Here is a 20,719-nt window from a genome sequence, read left to right on the forward strand (position 1 = left end):
GCACAAGAAGAGAACTTTTATGACTAAGGGAAAGGTTTCACTTACCAACTACAGTACAACACTGTCAAAGTGATCCTTGTTCACACGGGCCTACAAATGTGACTGTGAAGGCTTCAAAGTACATCCCAGAATAGTCCTGCAGTTTGCAAAAAAGTAACAGAACTGTAGGATGAGCAGATCAAAAAAATTTAAATGCAAAAATACTAATGGCTAATAATTTACAACGCTATATTTACAACAAGAAATGAGAATGAACAGCGGTAGCAGAGTGTATGTGGAAACTGTATAATAGTAATAATGATAATAATAATAACTGCAGCACTATACACAGTATGCAGATGTCAACAGGAACTAAAGTCAGCAAGACTAGTCGGCAGCATTGCATGTACTATAACTATGTACTGTATGTATCACCAAATTATCTTTATATAAGTAGTTTTCACTGACATACAACTACAAGCAACAGTGACAACTACACATGAATCAAAACTATAGAATCAGTGGTGGATAATAGTCTAAGTTGGCATTTGTAAGCGTTTAAAGTCTGACACAATAATGCGACACTATTCATACATTTTAGTTCACTTCGCGTTGGTTCTATTCAAACTCGGTAAACCTCGATTAGGGTTGTGTGGACGTGATCGCTGTGTCAGCTACATAAATAGAGTAGAATTAGCCAATTCATTTGAAACAAAGATGTATAATGCTGTGTGCTAACAAAACATGTCGAAATCAGCAGTACTTATTTCCGCTTCAATTACATTTACCAAACTTCTCCAACCAGCAGGTACTGAAAAATGTGATGGTATAAAATGTGTACCTTGCCAAACTCAGCCATTTTTATTATACTCAGTATGATATTGTAAACATATTTTGTCTGCGGTAATGTCACAATACAGTACAGCAATCATATAATACTCAACATACTGTAAGAAAACCCTGTGTTACATCGCAGTATTATTTAGAAAGCCCATTTATTATGGTGTTTGCAGGCACAGATGGCAAGTTGCTGAGTTAAAAACAATTATTATTATATTAGCATATTTTAATTTGTTTAGATAAGCAATCTTGACAGTACATGGAGGAGAATAACAGCATTGGCATCAAGTAAACAACAGTGTGCAATTGGACATTTCATCGGACAGCAACACAATCAGTATTCTTTTTAAAGTTGTTGTAATGATACTGTACCATGACCGTTCACAATGGGATGTATCACGATAAAGATAGTTTGTCCAACCCTTTTACACTCCAGCACTGATAACAATAGGCAGCTAGACAACAGCAGTATTGATAGCTGATGTTGGTGTATTGATATTTTACTCAAGACATGCGTAAGAAATATACCACATGATACAATATATCACAATTACTATGTCTTGTCCCACCTGAGACTTAAATGTACAAATTGCGAGAGACGTGTTATTAGCACAAACACAACAGTGCTGTGGTCAATATGGTGGTTGTGTTGATACTTGCATAATTACATTGAACACTGTTGGTGTGAGATTTGGTAAAATTTCATATAAATCCAATACTAAGTAAATACAAATAAGTCCATTAATAAATACAAATTAGTCCATACAGATACTTTTAATAAATAAGTTGGATGCATGAAATTGCTAAATTTGAATGACTCTTCATGGGTCTTGTGTTGTTGTTATGTATTTATTTATTACTTTTGACCATCATTATTTAAAAAAGGGACATAATTTTACAGGTAAAAATAAAATATTGTTAAAAGAAATAATAGAACAGTGAAAAAAGGTGTTATTTTTCTTCCATTTCTCCTCTTCGGTGCTCTTATTTTCTGACTTTGAAAATAATTATTAGAAATAAAAAAAAGTGAAAAGACACTAAATAACGTGTAAAGGTCTTATCCTCCCCTTTAGTCCCAAGAAATATTTGTTGATACTTGTTGAAACCACAGCAGTGCATGAAGGAGAAAAACTGAAACTGAAGTATTAAACTCATTACTCAATATCAACAACAACATTGGAATCAGTATTATCACTATATGGATCGATCAGCCCACCGCTATAGAACGTTCTCTGTTTTCCAAGATGAGCATTCTCAGCAATGAGACAAAACAAAAGGATGTTGCCATCAGGGAAACTAACGGCTAAAAACAACATTGTTTTAAAGTTTCCATTTCAAAAGCGTTATTGTGTGCATTGTATTTGGATGTATTTGGAGGGGGTGTGTGCCTTTTTTTATTTTATTTTTTTAATAACAGCAGCAGCATTCACATGGCTACAGGTGAAACAAGTTTATTTCGCATGAAAGACGGGGGGAGGGGTGGTGGTGGTGGAGTACAAAGTAGCCATAAATTAATGATAACTGACAAGCAGTGTATCATATCATATGACAGCATCAGTCAGAAATGGAGGGTCTGTGTGTGTGAGTGAGTGTACCCTTTGACACCTCTCATTGTGATGGTAAAGGTGAGTAAAACGCAGATGAATGCCTGCAGGTGAAGAAGAAAATGGCGGTGTCGGTGTTGTGGTAGAGTCTGCATTTTTTTTTATTACTTTTTCAAAGTCCTTGCCTTGTGTATTTTTTTTTCCAAATCTAGCCACCTTTTTATTCCCGAGGTTTGTTATTGAAAAGGGCTAGCTATTATAGCTAAATGGTTTCTGTGCTTCTTTAAACACTGGCGAGGCATTAGCCGGTGCTCCGGTTACAAGGGCTGGCCTGATGGCGCAGTGGGGGAAAATACGGATCAGTACCGCCGCCCCCAAACCCCCACCCAATACCCAAACCTGCGGTTTACCTCTTAAAACAAAACCGCACGTGTCTGTGCTTTCTTTTCAGCTCGCTTGCTCCTGCCGCCGGCTGTCGCGACGCCTCTCTCGTACAGCTAAACTTGATCAGAATTGATCGTGCAGCTGTAGATCTGTAAATAAATAGATGAGCGGCAGCGCCAAAATGTGGCCTGACAGCCAAGCGTGGATGCCGTGCATGGTTTGAAATTGGGCCGTGCGGCCGGACATACTTTCCATCTGCACCAGCCGAGTCCAAGCCAAGCGAATTGATTTTGGCTTGTTAATGTCATAATGACATTTGTGACGTCTACAACAGATATGCTAACATTTTGCTGGAATGAGTTGGAAGTCTGCACTGATTCTCTTTCTGCCAGACTCACTCGTACAGTGTTTGTCTCTGTTTTTGACAGCTGGGTTAAAAACGTCTCTGAACATCGGATTTTTAGTAATGTGTTTAAAAGCATCATATTCTGACCTAGTGGTTAGTACATCTGCCTCACAGTTTTGAGGTTTGGGGTTCAAAGCTGTGGTGTTCCCATGTAGCCACATTCGAAAACCATGCATGTTAGCTACCTTTTTGTTTTGCCTCTGAAACGTTTTTGTTCGTCTTCATTTCATGATGTTGTCTTTGTACACTACAGCTGCAACAGAGGTGCTGTTGATTGAGGGTAAAGAAGGGGGAAAAAAAACTATGGGAAGTTGAACTACAGCATTTACATCAACTCGAAACAAGACTAACATTCAGAGAGATCATCCCATCCTATCAACACATTTTTTAAATCAGCATGTACTCATGCCAACTCAAATAGCTACCTGTGCACTTTTAATAACACTCGTTAGAGCATTGGCGAAGCTAATACCATTAAACATCAATATTAATTTAACACAACCATTAAAAGCCAAGACCCTGGCAGTAAAACACTGAAGCCGGAAAGAAGAAGAGGAAACAGAGTCTTGCCACTAAGCAGAGACTTATTTTCCGTCTTTCTGCATGGGGTGGGGAGAGGCATGATTTATAGAGGAGCCTCCCCCTTGTAAGGACCTGAGTAGGATCATGCACCTCTATAGGAAAAGAAGAGTTAGAGAGCAGAGGGGTTGGGAGGTGGGCGGGGGGAGGGGGTCTCTTCTGTCCCTGGCGCTTCCTCTACACACCTACTGGAGCTCCTCTCATTTCAATTTCTGTTTCTAGTTGTGATGGATTATGAAAATGGAATGGCGGCCTGATGGCTGCTCGCTTTCTCCTCGCTTTCATTTTCAAAGTGAGCCATTGTTAAACAGTTTATGTATTCTCTTTTTGCCTGTGTGTTTATTGGAGGTAGCGAATTAGGTTTGAAACCATCACCGGAGGTTGTCTTTGAAACTTGAAAGGAAGCCCCCTTAGCACAGGCACCAATACCGCCACTCCCTCCCTGCCACCACTACACAAGCCTTGCACTCTCTCAGCACAGTTGTCACACAGTGGCGCTACTATCTGCCGCGTTATTAGTTATTACTTTATCGCCTCCCAGAGCTGTCAGAAGACACCCTGCCGGAATATACAGCAGGCATGAGCCATCAGTCCTCATTACGCCACACCCGCACACAATTTACACCCGGCTGTCGCTCACACAGGCATGACAACATGCTAATGTGTGCACACTTTTATGCAGATGACAGGGACTGCACGCACATGATAGGAGTACACCTTTGAGGGGGTGTGTTACTGTCTATGAATGGGGTGCCAGGCTAAAGTCTTAAAGTGATGAAAGAATCCAGCTAGGCCTTTGGTTGTGTGTGTTTTTAAGGGAGGATTGGGTTGGTTTCCTATATGCACAGCGCTGATGCCTGCATACCGCAAGGAGGCAGGCTATATAATCCTCAGTCTCAATTCTGGCTCGAGTCAGGCTCAGGTCCTGCCCAAGTCATGTTAAAGTCCTCTTAAAGCCACTTGAGTTCTACTCAAGTCCAACTTAAGTCCCGCTCAGGTGCTGTCTAAATCCTGTGCAAAACCTATGTACTACTCAAGTCCTTCCTACATCCTGCTAAAGTCATTTTAGTCTCACCGAAGTTCTGCTTACATACTTAAGTCTTCCTGTACAAGTGTGGATCAGGGGTGGCTCAAATCATGGTCTGTTCTGTCCCAAATCCTGCCTAAATCATAGTTAAGACCTTCCCAAGTCCTACCCTAGTGCTGCTCAAGTCCTGTTAAAGTTGGGCTGAAGTCCTGGTAAAGGTCCTGCTCAGGTTCTGCCTAAATCCACTTACATTTTTTGGAAAGTCCTACTTAGGACCTATTCAACTCGCACTTGAGTTCCACTCAAGTCTATCTTAATTACTGCTCAGGTGTAGCTCAAATCCTGCTTAATCCTGTGCAAATTGTACCATATCCAGCTCAAGTCCTGCTGAAAACCCGCTCATGGCGCCTCCAAGTCCATTTAGTCATACTCAAATCCTACTATCATACTTAACTCTTCCCGGATATGTACGTATCAGGTGCGGCTCAAATTATGCACCAATCCTTACCAAATGTCCCACTCAAGTCCAGCTTGATTCTTACCCCAATACAACACTAGTCGTGTGCAACTGATGCTCAAGTCCTGTTCAATTTCTGCTGAACGCCTGGGGAAAACATGTCCAAGTCCTGCTCAAATCCTGCGCAAGGTCAGTTCATTTCCCATCCATGATCTGCTCAAGTCCTGTTAAAGTACTTCTTAAATCTTAAAGTCATACACAACTCTTACTCAAACCTTGATCAAGTCCTCCTTAACTCCTGGTTAAGTCCGGCACGAGTCCAGCTCAATTACTTCTTTTTTGGCCTTAGTAATTTATGAGTTTACTCAAATCCTGGGCAAGCCCAGTTCTAAGTTTGCCCAGATTCTGATAATATTTTATTCAAGTCCTGGTCTTGGCTTGGTCAACTTGTACCTAGACCTACTGTATACCCAAATCCTGCACAAGTGTACTTTGTTTCTTACTCAAGTTCTCCGCCAAGTCATCCTCCAGTACAACTCTTTGTGCAGGTGTGCGGTAAAACCCCCGCAGGCACTCTGTGCAGAACATGGCCCAGCAAGTCAGGCTGGGTGAGTTAGTGTTTTTATCAGAGATAGAGATCAAACACAAACGTCACCAAAGAGAACCCATGTGTATGTGGGTGTGTGTGCTGTTTTTTTAAAACGTCGTATAAACATAATGAATTATGTTTTCATCCAACCCTTGTAATAGTTTGCCTGAGGTGTTTGTCACGAACATATGTATGAGCCTCATCATTAGTGTCGGAATATGAAGCTGGTGCGAATCAGATCTCCTTTGCACGAGCATGTCATTGAGGTGATCCCTTCGGCAGTGAGTCAACTCGTCACCTTTTGATCTGGGGGGAGGGCGGGGGGAAATAGCCACATTAGCACCGACTAATTCCCAAGGCTTTGGGTTAGCAAAGCGAACACGTTTCTGAGCCTTTCTGTCACGATGGGATCATTGATGCTAAGTCGTCTTGTCGCTGCAAACATGTTTTTATTAATAACAAAGCCTTGGCACACGTTCGTCACTGGGTCATCAATCATCAGGCTGCCATGTTGTTTAGAATGAGGAAGTTCCTGGAAAAGAGTCGTTGAATAGGTTTATTGTAGTAAACAACAATCACAATTCTCTCATGGGATGAATAAAATATCTATCTATCGATCTATCGATCTATCTATCTATCTATCTATCTATCTATCTATCTATCTATCTATCTATCTATCTATCTATCTATCTATCTATTTAATCATACCTCTGAATAAAATACATATGGTAAATACCTACCAACCTACCTACGGTGGATATAAAAAGTCTTCATCCCGCTGTTCAAATGGCAGGTTTTTGTGATATAAAAAATAAGATAAATAATTTCAAAACATTTTCCACCATTATGAATGTGACCTATAACATGTACAACTCAACTGAAAAAAAAATTATTTCAACAATTCATGTAATGTGGTTGCAGAAGTGTGCACACCCTCTTATAATTAGGATTGAGCTGTGTGTAGAATTAACCAATTGCATTTGAACTCATGTTAAATGCGAGTCAGCACACACCTGACAGCATTTAAAGTGCCTCTAACCCCAAATTCATTTCCATTGTTCTAGTAGGCTTTTCCTGACGTATTTGTTGTCACATCTTACAGCACAAATAATTGTCCACAGAGAGCTGCCACAGCATCAGAGGGATGTCACTTTTCAAAGGTTGGAGCTGACGGAAACATGCTAACTACTCTTCCAAACCGATACGGTATATACTGCAGGTCATACAATCTCTTAATCTGCATTTGACATTCAAAATGGCTGATGCCATTGTCGTGCAGCGTGAGATTTCCACATCAATCCGGCCAGACTTCTCTCATCAGATTTGGGGAAATTTACAACTTCCAAGAAAGCCCAACTAACATGTCACACAAACACATCAACAATGCAACCATGACACCATTGATAATTGATGACAAACATGAAACTAAGTGTTTTGTATGCAAATAATGAGTGATTTGGGGAATGGAGAATCTTTTGTTTTGAGCCGGATTATGGGAGGTGTTCTGGTTTGTCCTCACCATAGCGTTTGATTCGGGCTGATGCAAAACTATGAGCAGAATTTAATAATAATAAGTGCAGTGAGTGGCAGCTGTTCAGGCGTGTGGCGGATGTCACCCGTGTTTCCATTCGTATGGCATGAATGCTGGCATCATGTGAAGATTTTACTGTTAGGTTTTTTTGTTCCTTAATGCAGTGTAATACGTTAAATAAAATACAAGGACTGAGCAGTGAATACTGCAGTTTGGGTTGTGGCGTTGATGGATGCCTGGATCCTCAGAGGACTCATGAGGGGAATGCTGGTTTTGAAAGTTTGAAAGTCCGTGGTCTTTGGGTTTGACAGTGTTTTCTCTCGAAGGGAAATAAGCCTGAGTTTTTTTTCATCTGGGGATGAAGGTCAAACAGCGCCAAAGCTTTGATAGTGATCTACAAACATTGTGTACGACTCAGACAGGTGAAGATATATATTTATATGTTCAGGACAGGGAGAATGAATCCGAATTCAGCCTGTCCTGAACATATCAACGTGTAGAAAATACACAATCAGACTGTTGTCATTATTTACAACGAGAACATAAATAACCAGAATCGCACTCTGTTGAGTGCATACCTCAGCCAAGGCCAATCAGTCCTTCATAGTTAGGATGAGGAATTGCAGAATAAGCCGCCATATGATATTTTACACACACACTTTTCACAATGCAGTGATTATTAGATACAGTGTGGGAAACACATCTATGATGGATCACGATATTTAGGTTATCCATCTTACAATATATGTAAATCTATGAAGAAACCACACTGTTCTCTAAAGGCATCTTTATACTCCCGCGCTCGCGCGGCCGACAACGTCCGCATTGCATCACGTAACCGACGAATTGGCCCGCGTGATCATGTAGATGATTGAAAACGGTGGCCCAGCCTAGCTGCCAAGTCAGCAGTACTATGCAAATTAGTCACACCGGTACGTCACGACACACAGACACATTTTGGAAAATAGGCAGCTCACAAAAGATTTACTAGGTTGGGTAATCTCATACTTGATGGGTGGGACGGGAGGCACTCCAGATACTCAACTATTTGTCCATTTATACTCATTTGAGTTGCAAGTAGGCTGGAACACATCCCAGCTGACTCTGGGCGAGAGGCAGGTTACACCCTGGACTGGTTACCAGTCAATCCCACCGTACATATAGACATACAGTACAAGCATTCGTGCACACATTCACACCTAGGGACAATTTAGTCTTCCAATAACCTAACTTGCATGGAATGTGGGAGGAAGCCGGAGTACTCGGAGAACCCCCATACAAGCGCTGGAAGGACACACTTTCAAACCAGGACCCTCCCGACTGTGAAGCAGACATGTTAACCATTACTGCACATTTAATGAAAAAGTCAATTTTCCATATGTTCCCTTTAATACAAAGGACTGTGATTGACGGTGTTGTGAATCGTCGCTCTATATTTAAAAAACAAATTAATTTTGAAAAGGCAACAAATTTAGGACTGCAGCTAACGGTTATTTAATCGATGAATCCGTTCATGATTTTTTTTTTTTTTTTTTTGGATGAATCAGATAAAAAAGTTTTTTAGGAAGTTATTTCAAACTGGCAGTGCATAAAAGTGCACAAAAAGGTTGCTGCATGAAAATCCCAGAGCTCTTAAAATAATAAATTCTGATTAAAATAAAATTGGCATATCTGCCTCACAGTTCTAAGGACCCAGGTTCGAATCTGGCCTCGCCTGTGTGGAGTTTGCATGTTCTCACCGTGCCTGCGTGGGTTTTCCCCGAGTACTCCGGTTTCCGCCCTCATCCCCAAAACATGCACGGTAGGTTACTGAAGACTCTAAATTACCCATAGGTGTCAATGTGAGTGTGAATGGTTGTTTGTTTGTATGTGCCCTGCGAGTGGCTGGTGACCAGTTCAGGGTGTACCCCACCTCTCGCCCAAAGATAGCTGGGATAGGCTCCAGCACACCCAAGACCCTAGTGAAGATAAGCGGTACGGAAAATGGATGGATGTATAAAATAATAATACATACAGTAAATGTTGAGGTAAAAAAAGTAGTCCATGGACCAACACACAAACACATACAAGTGTGCTATACAATATCTGCTAAAAATATTGTTTTTGTCATCCTCTGTCACTACACTGTCTGTCTACTCAGTCTCAACTGCCACATCAAGATTTTCAGGCATGCCTGCAACGTCACTGTCATGGCACATCTGTATTTTTGATCAAAAATGAGCACTTGCACTTGGGAATACCTGTACAGGAACTGCGCGCATTGAAGGCGTGAGGACTTCATTGTGATTAGTTAATCATTAACCAACAGATCTGATATCATCCAAATTCAGCATATTTTGTGGTTGAGAGACGCAAATATGTAACGCCCATAAGAGCAGCCTCTTGGTCCACTGCTCTCTTTGCAACGTAGCAACGTAGCGGTTGACTGATGTAAGAATCCCACGACACAAAAAAATGCTAATGGATATTCGTCACTTTTAATTATCGATTTTTATCAATTTTATCAAAACGTTGTTGCAGCCCTAGATAAAATAAAACACAATGTCATTCATTTAGAGATGCAGTGTTGACAGTATATGAAGAATAACGAGATTTGCTACTTATACAAAGTAGTATGCATAAAAGGTGAGAAAAATGTGACCTCATTGATGGAGTTGAAACAAACAAAAAAGTATTTCCCTAATGTCTCCAAGAGGTGCCTTTTTCTATTTTTTTTTTTTCTAATCACGCTTAAGGATGATAGATTGGCGAATTAAGAAGCAGTCAGAGCACTCGCCTTGTTCATTACCGCTCTCACTGATGTTTTGTCAATTGCGTGACTCGCTTTTGTCTTGTATGCTTTGGGCGATGCATTTAGTTACACTGCTGGGAATTGTCCGTAACCCTTTTTACATTGGAAATAGCCAGCAGGCAAGGAAAGCAAGCAGTGGGAGGTATCTGAGGGGTTAATAAAGAGTAACCACTGATTAATTATGCGCTTGCTTGATTGTGGCATGTTATCTGCTGCTATTAATGGCCAAGGATAATCACTCTGGATCGTAATTGCAGCCTCTTGACTTGGCGAGTTTAGTGTTCAACATCCATCTTGGAACTCGGCAAGGTGGACCACTTAATTTAATTCTGCAGGATTCTTCAAGTAATTCCTGAGGAATTGACTTGTTAAAGCAGATGAAATAATTTTATTAGTAGAATAGTTTGTCTGTGCAAGATATTAATGTTACATTTGTTTAAATTATTTTATGATGAATTGATTTAAATTTAAGTCAATTTTAATGTAGTTAAAAGACATTGTTTTTTTTTCCAGATGACCTTAATATTGGCACTGTCTTTTTCGCTGAAAAACATTTGTGCGACATACACATTTAAGCATTTGGATGACCTGTTTAATACATTATACTGGTCAACAACACATTCATTGTCAAATATGTTTTAGATGATTTAGGACCATTTTGATGTGCTGAATCCAAATATCGGAGTGGTTTTGCTCAATCAGGTCAACTTTTGAACAATGGCCATGTGTTTTTTTTACATTTTTGTTTATATGTACAGGTATTTTCCCTTTATATAAGGGTTTCTCAATCTGGGGGGCACCCCCGAAGGGGGGTGTGAGTCCTTCCTTGCAGCAAATGAAATACACTACACACTTGGAAGGTTGTGAATTAATTAAAATATATATATATATATATATATATACACACACATATAGGTGGGCGGCACGGTGGACGACTGGTTAGAGCGTCTGCCTCACAGTTCTGAGGACCGGGGTTCAATCCTGTGTGGAGTTTGCATGTTCTCCCCGTGCCTGCGTGGGTTTTCTCCGGGCACTCCGGTTTCCTCCCACATCCCAAAAACATGCATGGTAGGTTAATTGACGAGGCTAAATTGCCCGTAGGTGTGACTGTGAGAGCGAATGGTTGTTTGTTTCTATGTGCCCTGCGATTGGCTGGCAACCAGTTCAGGGTGTACCCCGGCTCCTGCCCCAAATTGATCAGGAAGTCAGCCATTTTGGTTTGAAAATTGTATTTTTTTTTATGGATTTAGGACAATTTTATATATATACCTGTACAGTGTGTGTGTGTATGGACACACACAAAGTATGAACAAGGGAAGCGGATGTTATTTTCAGATTCAGCAAGGTTAAATTCTCCTAAATCAACTGAAAAAACATTGACAACTTTCAATTTTTTTGTAACCCAGTGTTATGGTTGTCTAATAGCAGTTAGACCTAACAGCTTCAAAATCTTTAAAATCATACTTAATAAGGCACAATATCATCTCTGGTGTTGCCATGGCCACCTATTTCCAAAGTTATAATTGGTGAACCAGCCAGGACACCTCTCCTGTTATCATTTTTGGCTAAAGTTGCTGTTAACGGTTGTCTGTTTGTAACAGCATTTGAGATGTTTTTGTTGTTGTTCTTTTTTTCAATTTTTAAATGCTATTTTTCTATCAAATTGTATCTATTTTGCCTATTTTAATAAGTGATTCCCAACCAGTGTGCCATGGCACATTAGTGTGCCGTGAGCGCTTTTCAGGTGTGGCGTGGGAAATTATCAAATTTTACTTAATTGCCCAAAAACATTTTTATGTTAATAATGTATCTTTGTTCATCTATTTATGCCAGTGAGGCATAGTGACAGACAAAACAAATAAATGCGATTGTATTAGATGGTAGGAAGTACATACAGTAATTAATGTAGCCACTTTTTGTGACATTTCTGTTCGTTGGTGTGCTGTGAGATTTTTCAATTGTAAAATATGTGCCTTGGCTCCATAAAGGTTGGAAATTACTGATCTATACTGTTGTCTTGGTGACCAACTTCAGTGATCTGTGATATTGGTGGACCAGCCAGGACACCTCTCCTGTCTATGCTAATGTTTTTGTTAACAGTTTGTGCAGTAACAGTATATAATTTCAATGTAATATTATGTTAAGTGGTGTCTCCGTTGTCACTTTTTTTTGATACAGTATCATAATAATTTGAAGGACGCCCTGTGGGATAAATCGTGGTGGTCTACCACCCTATGTTTCCAGTTTAACCCGGATAACTGTTGCAAAATTATTCAAGTCATATTTTAGAGCTCTCTCATACCAGCCAGTACACCTTTCCTGTTAGCGTCTGTGCTAACATTAATGTAACAGTCGTTGTATTTGACATATCTAAACATTTTATATTATGATGAATTTAGTGTGACAATGTCTCTGCTGTTGCCATCTTGACCAACTTCGAGGTCTTTAATAATTGGTGGACCAGCTACGACACCTTCCCGGGTAGCATCTGTGCTGTCTTTATTAGTAACAGTGTAGGCCTACAGTCCAACAAAATTTTCAGTACGTTCTTCAGTAAAAGCATGATTACTACTGTCCATTTATTCTAGACTTCACACCTGTAGGGGGAGCCCTGGAGCCTCAACAGCTGTTCCTTACCCCTACTTTAAGTGAGGATATGGGTGGGGGGATGCTTTCAATGGTGTCAGCCCTATGCACTGTATGCAAGTTTGAACAGGAAGCGGCGATATTACTGCACATCGCTGGAGGATATGAAAAATAATTAGAGATCTGAGTGAAAGGCAAAAAAAGGCTTTTAGAAAGTTTTCACGGCAAACTTTTAATTCAGCCCCTAAATGAGTGTCATTATTCTCACTCACATGTGGTGGAGGAAATTTATTTACGCATACACAAGCTGTGAGGGGAGAATAAAAACACATTAAAATATGAGTTAATGAGAAAATAGCACTCGACAACTCACTTTTAGGCACCGTTGAAACGAGTGACAAAGCCGCCAAAATGCTGCCTTTGCTATGAAATGTGGTGCCGTAAATGTAAATGCCTGTTTTATGTCACTCCTGCCTATTAGAGAGAAAAATATAAGGAAGATAAATGGACAGTTTATTCCTCATGTTTATCTCATTTTGGCACGTTTCTTTCATTATAAACTCAAGAAGCCCTGTTAGAAATGGAAAATCATATGAAATGGAGCCCGACTTGTTTTTCTTTTCCTTTTTTACCCTCTCCGTCGCAGTTTGTCTGAAATGAAACGTAATTAGAGGGAAGGGGGAACTTTTAAGGGGGAAAACCGAGTCATCACAGCCTTAAAAGCCACATTTTTGTTTTTGTCAGTCTCGTGGCCAGCCAGAGTATTAGTCCTCGACACAAAGCCTCACTGTTTTTTTTTTCGTAGTAGGGCCCGATCACCACGTAATGCAAAGGCCCTCTCTTAATTGTGTGAAAGTTAGAGAAATAATCTCCCCTCGACACCAGTTTCACCGATCAACACAAAATTGGGTGGGCGTGTCTACCATAACAGAACGCAAGCAAAAGTCCCAAGGACCCATGCCCCAAATTGAAGAGGAAGTCAGCCATTTTGGTTTGTATCCTCACTTGGGTCACGTGTGTGCTGGAGCCAATCCGAGCTGACTACTCCGGAATTTGCCCAAATGAGCCCCAGTCGGAAGCAGGTATCCTAGACAGACGAGTCATGCTGAATGGCTTAGCTTTATTGTTGTCTATGCCATCTAATGTGGGTGAAGCATGACCTCAAAGGTTCATGATCACTTTGACGATTCACCGTGAAAAAGGGAGTGCGAGGGGCCCTTCATCACTTCTTACTTTCTCTCTTTTAATGGCTACGCTCTGCTGCTGCCACTGCTTCGCTTTAACATTCTTAATGGAAACCGCAACGTATTTATAGGCTTTTCTCCATGAATAGGAAGAAAGGCTAAAAAAGGGGAAAACTCATGTGGGTGAAAATGGGGTGTGTAATATTGAAAAAAAGGTTTTTTAAAAAAAGAAACTGGTAGAGGCTGTGGGAGACAAAAAGGCTTTGGAAGAGCCACATTAGAGACACTATGTTTAGAAAGCGCTGTTGGCATAGCTAATAAACACTTTTTTGTTTTAATGGCGACAGGGCCTTCGCTGCAGCGTTAAAACAAAATACCCCATTTATTTGGGTCATTTTCTGTTCTTCCTCAAGCTAGCACCCAAGGGTCTGCAGATCCAGTCCACATCCTTGTCTTGCAGGAGCCCCCCCCCTCCCTAGAAAAATTAAAAGGGCCATCAGAGAAAAATAAACGAGTGATGCCTTTTTTTTTTTTTTTACACTGAAAAACAGCTCTGTGAGCGTATTAAGGCTGCTGGCCCCATCAGCAGCATAAAAAGGTGAATATGAATGTTTCACCTTTCAATCTAAAATTCAGACTCATCTTCGCTCATCTTACCTTTTTTGCCCTTTCGCTGCCTCTGTGTTCCTCTTATACAGTAATTGTAAACACAGCAATTATGGATTGTGCGAAACTTAATTATAGCGTGTGCCGAGCCCTGGGGATTCGGCGAGGCGGGGAGCTCTGGTGGAATGCAGCGGCTGATAAAAAACGCCAGCTCATCAGCGCGCCACTGACGATGACGCCGGTGAGCTCCAGTGAACGCGGAACGCAGGGAGCCCTTCCCGAGCGCATCACCCCCCCGGGGCCCCCTTACAGCCAAAGAACCAATTAGTATTAGGCGGGAATTAATCTGAACAGGACACAGCCACTCGAACAAGTCTTCCCAAGGTGAGGGGGAATTAAAGCGAATGGCTTATTGGTTCTCGCTGCTGTTGCCGTTTAGGTCGTTCGCCACCTTGACTTAGTTGTCTCGCGAGACAAGCTCGGCCCGAGATGACACTTGTTTTTCTGCACACTGGAAGTAGACACAATGCTAACCATAAAGCTATATTTCAGTTTAGTTTGGTTCACTGTGGTACAGTTCAAATCGGCAAATCATGATCAGGATTGTGTTTCCTTGCAAAAAATGTTTGTACTGAGGTGTACTGCAATGTGAAACATATCATAAATGTGGGCCATTCTGGGAAACAAAGCATACCACAACACAACATACTATAACACAGACTGTAAAGTACCACCAAGCACAATGCAACACGAACAATACCACAGCACAAACTGTATCACATATACAACATAATACAGCACAAACCCGCAATGATAACCCTACCGCGCCTCAAACAACACTGCAATGTAAACAGTACCACACCATCAAACATGCTGCAAAATGGACTAAACCGCAACATACTGTACCACAACCAGACCGCAATGTGAACCATATTGCACCGCAAGGCCAACCGCAACACTAACCTCACCGCAACACAAACTATGCCGCGACATGAACCATACTGCAATGCCAACATGCAATGCATAGGGCCTGATTTACTAAGATCCCAAATTGCGAGCAAAAAATTGCGTGTTTGCGCTATGAGATTGTGCATACTGTTGGTGTGCCTATTGCGCATGATGTACTAAATATTTCCGCGTGCAAAAATGGGCGCAAAATCGATAGGGCAAGCAAATTGATGTAGAAATGAATTGATCCACGAACCAAGCGCACCCAGGTATCTGCCTAATGGCCAAAATTGCGAGAAGTTTCTTTGTGTGTTTTGGGAGGAGCATATGCAAATGTTTTAATTTAGCAAGTGTGATTTATCATGCCTCAGATGAATTACACTGGCTTATTTTACATATTTAAATAGCGCATACTAAGGGAAGGTGCAAACCAAGCTCAAAGAGATTTGAGGGTGGTGGGGAGAATGTTTCCACTCGTATAAAAATTTTTGAGATGCCAACAAAAATTGTCTGTTCAGCATGAAACGATAACTTCTAGAAAGTTCCTAGGACAGGACACAGGCTACCCATGTGGTCCCTGGGGGCACCATGTTTGTCACCCCTATTCTAACAGATTGCGTGCTGTTGGTTTGGGAGGTGCGTGTGATTTACTAAGATTGTTGCGCTATTGGTGGTAGTTGTAAAAAGGACTGCAAAACTAAACAGTGGATATGAGAGACTACGTTAATTAATCATTGAACTCTTTTAAGCAAACTACATCAGCACAACGTTCTCTGTTTTTTTCGACTCCTGTCGTGGGGAGTTCTTTGACTCACTTGATTCAGTAGAGCTCTCTGATGAGTTGTTTCTGTATGCATAAACTTTGAATGAATCAGAACACAAATTGAAACATAACACATCAATACCACAACACAAACCCTTAGGAGCTATCACTTAAAAATAGGCCATTTAGTTCCAATTTTATGCAAATCACATCCAAATCTACCTGCCCGTAAAACTATCCATCCATCCAGCCATCCATCCACTTTCCAAACCGCTTATCCTCACTAGGGTCGCAGGCATGCTGGAGCCTATCCCAGCTATCGTCGGGCGAGAGGTGGGGTACACCCTGAACTGGTCGCCAGCCAATCAAGGGCACAAACAACAAACAGCCATTCGCACTCCCGTTCACAGTTATGGGCAATTTAGACTCTTCAATTAACCTACCATGCATGTTTTTGCGATGTGGGAGGAAACCGGAGTACGCGGCGAAAACCCATGCAGACACAGGGAGAACCTGGGTTTAGAATTCTCGTTAGATTGCCAGAAGGACATGTTATGTTATACCTATTTTCTTCTGTACAGTATGGCAACTCTTGTTGTTTCTTAAATTTGCTTCATAAATAAATTGGGATTGGACTGGCTTGATACCACAATGCAATGCATATCATAATGCAAATTGTGCCCCATCATAAACCATACTGCAACACAAACGGTATCACATTACTATGACTGGTACCCCAAAAAGAGGGTGCTGAAAAGTGGGACAGTATTATGAAATGGAAACAACACAAATACATACTGTACAATACTGAACTGAACAGGGAATGAGGCGTTATAATTTTCCAGTCAGTCGTAGAGATTTTAGACATTCAAAGCCCAGCCGTGTTGTCAGATCCAATCAGGGGAAGGAGTCCTATCGTGATCCGTGCCCAGTTTAAGTATTGATTATCAGGGAGTATGGCTCCATTAAGTTCCTGCCCGGGCTGTGTATAGGTCAGTGGGGGAAGCTGTGGGCTGCCACGACCCCAGCTGCAGTTTACAATCGATTCCGCCAGACTGGGAAGGCCGAAAGTTCCCGGGAAGCGATCACGGGGTATCCCCACCACTCCAGCCGCACACGATTAGGCTACATTATCTCTCTGGTCAGAGCTGTTCCAGAGGTTGCAGTAAGTTAATTAGCACTTTCTTATGATATCAGCGATGACAGCTAGCATTGATTTAGCGTTACTCTAGTTCAGCCTCAGAGACCTGAGCACCACGGCGACAGATACTCGCAACCTGCCTCCCGCTAAGCGAGTGCTAACTCAATCTGACTGCTAATGTGCCAACTCGCCATCAAAGCGCTGCACGAGTCACTATTTGAAATCAATGTGGATTATGTAAAGCGCACACAGAGTACAGGATGTTTATTTTGTAGTTATGCCCCCCTTTTGTCACTTTCAGCGCACTTTGTTTTTATAGCTCATGACAGTCGTTGTGGTTTGACAAGGGGAGGTCGTCCTCTTACAATACCCGTCCATAGGCTCTACATATACAAATTGCCTCTTTGCATACGCCTCGCGAGGCTCCAGATAGAGGCTTCCACTTTGACATCCAGATGCGTCCTCTTGTGTGTGTTGTTCTTTTTTTTCCTCGACGGCTGCTTTTTGTTGTCAGTGCGCCGTCTCCTCAGGAGAGACCACAAAGAGCCCAGCGCTAATTTCTTATTTTGGCAATTAACGTGTGAAGGTGTCAAAAGCGGTATCGTCTGTGTCTCTGCTGCTTACCACATGGACGACGTCTCTGCCGCGTCTTTCTCTCTCCTGTAATCTCTTTGTTGCTTGCCTGCCATTTTCTTTTACACCTCCTGCTCTGTTCTTGTCATCCCTTTTTTGCGGCCCCCGGTGTCCTCCCTTTGTTTCAGTGGATCACTTGCCTGCTTTGTTTCTCTCTCTCTCTCTCTCTCTCTTTCTCCCTCTCTCTCTCTCTCTTTGTCTCTCGCTTGCTCCCTCTCTCTCTCAATATTGTTTGTTTTACCCAGCACTTGAATAGCATTCCATTTGGTTTTCGTCCCCCCATGCCTTGCGTCGCTCCATCTTGTCTGCTTGTGTGCTTGAGGGCCCATGCAGGCCAAGCATACGGTGACGGATGAAGCACCTTGTCTGTCAGTGGCTTTGGCAAGAATTAATCACCGTTCAGTAAAGCGCTCTGATGAGGATTCAGGAGATGCTTGTTAGAGATAGAGCCATCTGTGTGTCTGATCCATCAGTGCGTTGACAGGAGCCTCGGGAGGGACACCAGGTATTGAGGCCTACTCTGGGCCCCCGGTCCAGCACCCCCGCCTCAGGTGCTGGTGGTCACAAGTTCGTGACAGTTTGATTTGATAGGTGAAAATGATCTGACTGCAGCTTATAATGGATCACTGCAGGTTCATAGCATTTAAAAACTGTGTAATGTGGCATTTTCTGCCCATGCTCATGTGGGTTTACTCCGGATACTCCAGCTTCTTCCCATCTTCCAAAAACATCTATGTTAGGCTCATTGAACACTCTTAAATTGTCCAAATGTGTGAGTCCCTTGTGATTGGCTGGCGACTTGTCTAGGGTGTACCTAGCCTCTTGTCCAAATCAGCTGGGATAGGCTCGAACTCACCCAGAACGCGAATGATGACAAGCACTATGGAAAATGGATGGATAGATGGAAAGTGTCATTAATGAAAAAAGATAAAGATAAGATAGCTTTTAAAAGTTTTAAGTTTTAAACACACACACACATATAAAAGTATATATATATATATATATATATATATATATATATATATAAATATACACACACACACACACACACCGTATTTTCACGACCATAGGGCGCACCGTATTAAAAGGCGCAGTCTCAGTTACGGGGTCTATTTCTGTATTTAACACATACATAAGGCGCACCGTATTATTGGGTGCAGGCATGGGAACTAACTAACTTAAAACATACGGTAGCATGCATGCACGCTAAAAAAAATGTTTTTTTAAACAGGCAGCGGGAGCAAAACGGAGTTCGGTTGTACTTTATTGAAGTATTTAACAATGTACCCGCAATCCTCATCCACAAATCCATCAAAGTCCTGTATCCGAAATTAACACCTGGGCAAGTTCTCCAACAAACATGCCGGGTTCCCTCTCGTCATTGTCAGTCAGTCTCGTTGCCGGGGGGCTGTTCAGCAATGATGCCGGCTTTCGCGAAGGCTCGGACAACAGTCAAAGCAGATACCTTAGCCCAAGCATCCACAATCCATTCACATATGGTGGCGTAACTCGCCCGGCGTTGCCTCCCAGTCTTAGTTGCACTTGGTTTTTCACAGCGGCTGTGAGATGGGCGCGCGTGGAGTCACAGATCAACAGGGACGGTGATACGTGGAAAAAAACATCCGGTCTCTTTACGTACACCTCACTCAGCCACTCTCTCATTTTCTCCTCGTCCGTCCAGCCCTTTTGATCGGCTGGAAACTTTTCTTTAGGCAGCGTATTCCTCTTAAAAATCATCATATCAAAAATCATCAATCAACCAAGCACAACAGTAAAAGCCGACTTCTCGTGCCCCATTGTGTGTATCGCTATCGTCGTGGTCCCCTTCTTCTCTACAGTGTGGTTCACCGGGATGTCGAAAGTGAGCGAAAGTGAGCAGCACATCGTCCATGTTGGTGATGTGGCTGGGCTGGATGTGTTTGTCGGCAATCTTGTTACTGCAGTAGGAGCGGAAGATGGCCAGCTTTTCCTTGTAATCCGCCGGACGTTGCTGCGCCGCAATAGTCCTTGCCCGGATGGATAGATGGCGCCGTTTCATAAAACGAAAGCACCAAGACGGACCTCCTTGAAAATGTTCGATTTTAATTTCTTCTGCAAGCGTTATTGCCCCCAGTCGAATGGTGACTGTAGAGACGCTTCTCCCGGCTGTTCTTTGCTCATTAATCCATTGCTCGAGTTGGTCTTCCATCTCGGGCCACCTCGCCTTGTTTCCGCGGAAACTCAGCTTCGTCCTCTTGAATTGGCGAAGCTCGTTTTGCTGCTTCCTCTACTTACAAACCATGGATTCATTGATCTTGAATTATCTCGCGGCTGCTCGAGTCCCATGTTCCTCCGCGTAACTGATAGCTTGCAGTTTAAACTGTGCTTCGTAAGCGTGTCTCTTCGTAGGTGCCATTTTCGGGGGTCCTTAGCCAAACCGATGTTGTTTTGCACAATGCACATACCGGCGCCATATACCTACTGGAAGTTGGACCTCTCAGCACGTTGGCGGAGAGGTCGCATGTCACGGTAAGACACTATTTACAATCGTTGTAGCGGCTGCATTGACTTCAACTTTTCAGCTGGCGTGACCGCAATGAAAAAACCCCGGGAGTCAATAGAGAGGGAAATCCCAACTGTCGAGTTCTTTGCAGTTTGTGACCGTGCACAACTGACCAATGGTCAAGCAGAACAACAGAGACGTACCGTCCTTGACAATTCACTATGCAGTGTACTATGCATAAAATGGGCT

The 20,719-nt window shown here is 42.2% G+C and overlaps 1 protein-coding gene across 6 annotated transcripts in view; it reads left to right on the forward strand.

Annotated features, from left to right (window-relative positions):
* The window catches only part of fto (FTO alpha-ketoglutarate dependent dioxygenase), a 255,315-nt gene that overhangs the window by 163,415 nt on the left and 71,181 nt on the right, over positions 1-20,719 (forward strand). The gene's annotated exons all lie outside the window — the stretch shown is intronic.

The sequence above is a fragment of the Phyllopteryx taeniolatus genome, chromosome 2 (genome assembly GCF_024500385.1).
Source record: "Phyllopteryx taeniolatus isolate TA_2022b chromosome 2, UOR_Ptae_1.2, whole genome shotgun sequence".
In the NCBI taxonomy this organism is placed as follows: Eukaryota; Metazoa; Chordata; class Actinopteri; order Syngnathiformes; family Syngnathidae; genus Phyllopteryx; species Phyllopteryx taeniolatus.